Raw genomic sequence first — 6000 nt, 5'->3', positions numbered from 1 at the left:
TGACTTTTAGTTAGTTTTATTATTGTTTTAAAATTTTCTACAGGCGCTTACACACACAGAAATTCGCTGCTTTTTGCCTGAGCCGGGGGTGGGTCGCTCCCACTGCCTCCCTCCTTGCTGTGCCACTGGTTTACATCCGTACATGCAGTGAGCCTCGGAGTCATCTCCACAGCGTCAGCTGTCTGAGCACAACCAAACTGTCAAATCACACAGCTGCTAACCAGCCTCTCGTCTGTCGCCTGACAAAGACCCAGCCAGGTTCCCTGCCTGGGCAGACCCAGCGAATCCAACCACCCTTTAGTTCGCAGGATAATTCTCAGTGGGTTGCTATAGTACCCACGTCCAGGCTGACTCCCTGCTGTGGGGGTGACCCTTTCCCCATCTGTCAGAGTCCTCCTGTCCGTTTTCCATGGAGTTCAATACACTCCCTTATCTACCCCAACAAAAGGGATTCAACCTCAAGTTTTGTTCTGAAGGACTACAGGGCAGGACCACATTTATGCCAACATCCAGAAACAATACAGTTAATACCCCCGTGTCCTGCTTACAAAGGCAGGCTGTGGCCATTGCCCTGCCAGGGGCGTCAGGGCTGCTAAAGAATGTTGTTTCCTACCAAGCCACAGATGGGGAACCCCATTGGGTGGCTACTCAGGGCAACCTCAGAACAACAAAGCAACAAGTAGACCAGTCTGTACTGAGAAGAATCTAAAAGTGAAATCTACTCAGGTAACTTACAATCTGTCCACCAGCAAATACAGTCCCCTGGGCTTTTACCATCCCTCCAGCATGTTGTGAAATGTTTGAAAAAGAAGCATTTCTGTTGAATTGCACTTTACAAAGAACAATCACATGGAATTCCGGTGAAATCTATTATCTAAGAGAAGGAAAGAAAGGGTCTCTCTTGGTCTCCAGAAAGCCTGGAACAGAAGGAAGCAAGAGGTTTGGTGACCTCTACTTTCTGAAATAAAAACAGAAAACAGAAATCTAACTGGGCTGCCATTACCATCTCAGGAAGAAGTCAGAAAGGATACCAGGGCCATAGGTGTTATAGCTTTCCAAGACCCTGGAACCTGGTAACTCTTGCATATTCATCTTTTTAACCCTCTATCCACATGGTGATTAGAAACAAAATCCTTAAAATGAAAAGAGTCTGTGTTCTGGCTGAGGTACCAGAAAGGAGAAGGGGGGGTGGGTCTACCCCACTCAGCAGCCAGTATTTGGGGAGAAGAGCCCTTGGGGGCCGTGGTGTCACAGGCCAAATTGTGAGTGATCGATGACAGCCTCCCAGACCCACAGTGCTTTCTCCAGTTCCTGTAAAGTCCTGACTTTAAAGGTTTTTTTAGTTTCTAGGTGAATGCACAAATAAGTCTCCAATTATTAAAAATTATATTGAAACTTAACTGTACCACAGAAAGGGAGGAAAGTGAGCCATCCCTTAATGCATGTGGCCTAGATACATGATACAGAATGTCCCTCCATACACCATCCCAGCCCCTAGGAGCCACAAAGCTTGAAGGGACCGGCCACGTGGGGCAGACCCAACCCGGTCCTAGGGCAGTTGCAGTGGTTACCTGAAGTCTGTGAGCAAAGATCTCTTACGGCTCCTGCTGCCAAGCTACCTCTTCACTCACGAGCTACTTCTAGGTCACTGCCCAACGGTCGTCATGTGCCAGAGGCAGCCTGAGGTGGGGTCTGTAACCATGAATTGCTGTATTATGGGGACAGCTTCAGCAGCACGTTTCTTTCTGCTCTTCTCAAAAGGATGCCTCAAATAATATGATTGCTACTTACATAAGCTACACACCGCTTACATAGTCTTCCTATTTAAGGAAAACTTATTTATTGGGTTATTCTTTTTCCTGGAATTAACCACCTTAAATATCTATTACACTTTGCAAGATTAATTTGTGGTCTTAAATGTCCAGATTGTTTGTGGTTTTGGCAAAAGACCTAAGTACGTTGATAATCTGAGGCGGGAGGGTTTTTGATTTCTATTCTTTTGGGGCCTCTTCTCCTGCTTTACTCCTCTTAGGAGTAGTCATTTCTTCCCTTTGTAGCTCAGACAGAGGGAGGACATGAATATGTAGACCTGTAAAGGTTGAACACCATCCACCCATTCATTCAGGCCTGCTGTGTTCACAGCATCCATCCAGTCGTCCAGTAATTATTTAATGATCACCTCCTCTATGCCGGGCACCAGAGACACCATAGCGAACAAAACAAAGTCTCAGCCCTCAAGGAGCTTCCATCTAGTGGAGGAGATACAATAAGCGAGTAAACATATAGTGTAATGAGTGCTGCGAAGAAAAACAAAGCTGGGTAAAGAGGTAGAGAGAGACTGGTGGGGAGATAGGATGGTCAGGCGGGCTTCTTTGAGGAGGTTGCACTCGAGCAGCAAGAACAGAAGGGCATGAGGGGAAAAGGTAGCCCAGGCAGCCAGAAGAGCCAGTGCAAAGACTGGAGGCAGAAGAGATTTTGTGCCGGAGGAATAGCACTTTTCTCGAACTACACAGTGTCACTGAGAATCGGGTGTGACCTGGTATCTGTTGGTTACCTGAGCTGACCCACAGATCTATGAGTTGAAGAGGACTGGCCACAGCACTTTATTTATTTATTTTTATTTATCTTGAAGATTTACTTATTTAAGAGAGAGTGTGCATGCGCATAAGTGGGGGGTGGGGGGCTCCGAGGGAGAGAGAGAGAGCCTCCAGCAGACTCCCCACTGAGCACTGAGCCTGACATGGGGTTCGATCCCAGGACCCTGAGATCATGACCTGAGCAGAAGGCAGGCACTTAACCGACTGAGCCACCCAAGCGTCCCAGAACTTTAAACTCCTTTGCAGTCTTTTGGGTTTCTGCAACACTTCCCGAAAGGCATATAGGTCCCTGGGAAATAACTTTTCGTGTTTATCATAACATGGAACTAAATTTCAGACCCTGAGAACAGGTCTCACAGAATGGGCCTCAGGTAATCAATTGTGTTGCATGCTGGGAAGGCAAAACGACTTTGGAGAATGTGCTCTCTGGTAAGGAAGGGAGAGGAAATTGTGGAGTTCCTGCTCTGTATCGGGACAGGTACTTACCGAGTCCCACGGTGTCCTCAACTACAAAAGAGGGGAAAATAATATCAACTCAGGGAGACAATACAATCAGAAAAGTGTCTGGGACATGAGGTATTCAATAAATGTTTATTTTCACCAGCACACAGACCTTTTTCTGAGGATTTTATTTTAATGGTTTTGTTTCTAATCACCTTGTGGAAATGGGATTTTTTTTAAAAAGCAAAAACCTAAAGCTTAAAAACTTTAATAGCTTCTCAGAACTTGAGCCTAAAAAACCAACAAGGTTAAGGACAAAATACTCTCATCTTCTTTAATAAGTCTATATAAGCAAGAACCACAGAGGTCCAGACCCATGTTTGAATTTGTCCTTACCTAACTTGCGTTTCGTATCATCTGAATGTTTAAAGCCAGAGTTTGGAAAATAAGCCCTTCCCCAGCACACACACTGATACACCTGAGTTACTTTACCTGCTCAAACACAAGTGCAATTGAAACCAATCAAGCATGGAGGCCATATCGTCCATAATTAAGAATAGTATTTAAAGTGAGAAGCAGTTGTATCTAATGGTTAAGAGCACTAGTTCTGGAATCAGACCTTAGTGCAGGCTATCTGACCTTGGATTTGACCTCTCTTAGCTTTAGTTTCCTCATCTATAAATGGGAATGATAAGATTGTCTCTATTAGGTGGTTCTGAGGATTAAATGAGATCATGCATATAAAGCGTTTAATATAATGCTTGGAACTATAGTATGAGCTCATTAAAATGTTGTAAGTGTAACCTGAGAGGACTGAGTTCTACAACCTTCAGGAGAGTGATATGTAAGACAGTGGGTCAAGGAAGGCCTCTCAAGGAGGTGGATTTTGAGCCAAGCCCTGAATGATAATAAAGGAGCAAGTAAGCTCTGTGAAGCTCTAGCCAGTGACTTGTGACAGAGGCAAAAGGAACGGTGAGTGTGAAGGCCCACCATGAGTGTGCAGAGAGGTCCAGCAGTGGGGCTGCAGGGTGAGGAGGAAGGGGAGCAGGGGAAGGAGAAGAGGTCAGAAAGGTCATGAGGAAACTTGCAAGCAGGGATGAGAAGTCTGGATCTCATTCTAAATGTGACAGGACATGAGAGTTGGTACCCTGGAGTTTCAGACATGTTGAGTTTGAAATGCTCTTTGGATACCAAGGGGGGAAATGTTTTGGGCAATTGACTATTTGGGCCCAGAGCTAAAGGGACAGGTGGGGGCTGGTGACATAAAGGTGTGACTTACCAGCTTGTTAATATTTAAAGACAGAACTGGATGGAATGGGCAGGGAGAGGCTATAAACAGAGAAGAGGGCTGAGGCCTGGGCCTGGGCCTCGGACATATAGAAGAAAGAAGGATGGGGCTTCTGGGTGGCTCAGTCGGTTGAGTGTCTCACTCTTGATTTTGGCTCAGGTCATGATCTTAGGGTCCTGGGATAGAGCCCTGTGTCTGGTTCCGTGCTCAGAGGAGAGTCTGTTTGAGATTCTCCTTCTCCCTCTGCACTCCCCTCTCCCCCACACCTCCACTCTCTCTCTCAAATAAATAAATAAGTGCATTAAAAAAAAAAGGATAAGGAATATTCAGCCAAGAAGACTGAGAAGTAGCAGCCAATTAGGAGAGTGAAAAATTAGAGCGAGGTGACCTGGAATCTAAGTGCTGAAAAAGCCTTCAGAAGGAAATTGTGACCAGGTGCGGAGAAGCCGAATCTGATGAAGGACAGGGACGCGGGCCCTGGAAGCCGCAAGGTGGCGGTCGGCGGGGGCGGTCAGGTCAGTGGTAACCTCGGAGGAACAGTTCTGGGGGATTGATTGGTGGCTACGGAATTCTGATGAGAGAAAGGAAGGTCACAAGAAAGCGAGACAGTGGGAAGAGGAAGCAGAGACAGAGGCCTAAGTGTCTAAGTTTGCTGGGCCGCCATAACAAAGTGCGGCAGACTGGTCGCCTGAACGCTGGACGGTTATTTTCTCACAGTTCTGGAGGCTGGATGTCCAAGATCCGGGTGCTGACAGGATTGGCTTCTCCCGAGGCCTCTCTGTGCGGCTTGCAGACGGCTGCCTTCTCCCTGTGTCCTCACATGGACTCTTCCTCTGTTGTCCGCGTCCCAGTCTCCTCTTCAGATTGGGATTGGAGCCCACTCAGACTGCCTTGGTTTAACCTAAACCTCTTTGAGGGCCCTGTCTCCAAATACAGTCACCTTCTGAGGTGTTGGGGGCTAGGGCTTCCACATATTAATTCTGGGGGTGGGGGGTGACACACAATTCAGTCTGCAACACTAAGCAATTCTTTTTTAGGAATTTTGTTGTGAAGGAGAACAGAGCAAAGGATTGGGGCGGAACTAAAGACCGTCTCTCCGAATGGGGAGGCAGGGAGGTTTTGTGTTTATGTTGGAGTTTTACTACGTGAGAAGTTCTAGCCGCTGGTATTGCTGATGAGAATGGCGCGGTAGAGAACCTGAGACTTGGCTGCAGGGGAGAGGGGGTCATTTCAGAAGCAAAGTCCTGGAATACCAGAGAAGGGATGGGATCAAGAGGTGTTAAATGACTTACCAGGTCACTGACTTGTGAGTGGTAGGGCTTGCACTTGACCCCAGGAATCCTAACCCCGAAACACCCTGTCCCACTGACTACATTTCAATCCCTGTTCTTGGGAGCAGCCATAACCAGAACAGTCCCCTAGGAAGGAAGGAGAAAAACGCAACTGAGGAAATATGTTCACATATGGAATTACGGCTGTCCTGGCCACCTACTACCACCTGCAGGGGTGAGGGAGGTCGTGAGGGGTTCACAGAAGGGGAAGGAGGAGAAACAGGTGAGGCTCTACTTGGCTCACTGATGAACTAAAACACCCTCAGGAAGCCGAAAGTGGCTGAATATTTCCAATCTGTGCCCCAGCATTGGCCTATTTATTTGAACTGAGCTTGGCTACAGG

General features: G+C 47.0%; 1 long non-coding RNA gene across 5 annotated transcripts in view; it reads right to left on the bottom strand.

The window, feature by feature from the left end:
* The window catches only part of LOC144381838 (uncharacterized), a 77841-nt gene continuing 71841 nt past the window's right edge, over positions 1-6000 (bottom strand). For 2 of the 5 annotated variants that reach the window (XR_013447777.1, XR_013447778.1), the window contains exon 4: positions 3175-5744. This is a non-coding gene — a long non-coding RNA (uncharacterized LOC144381838). Of the gene's footprint in view, positions 959-3174; positions 5745-6000 lie in introns of those variants that run through there. The other 3 variants (XR_013447781.1, XR_013447780.1, XR_013447779.1) reach the window with 3 other exon arrangements.

The sequence above is a fragment of the Halichoerus grypus genome, chromosome 5, assembly GCF_964656455.1.
Source record: "Halichoerus grypus chromosome 5, mHalGry1.hap1.1, whole genome shotgun sequence".
Classification (NCBI taxonomy): Eukaryota; Metazoa; Chordata; class Mammalia; order Carnivora; family Phocidae; genus Halichoerus; species Halichoerus grypus.
This window is presented reverse-complemented; position numbering and strand designations above follow the sequence as displayed.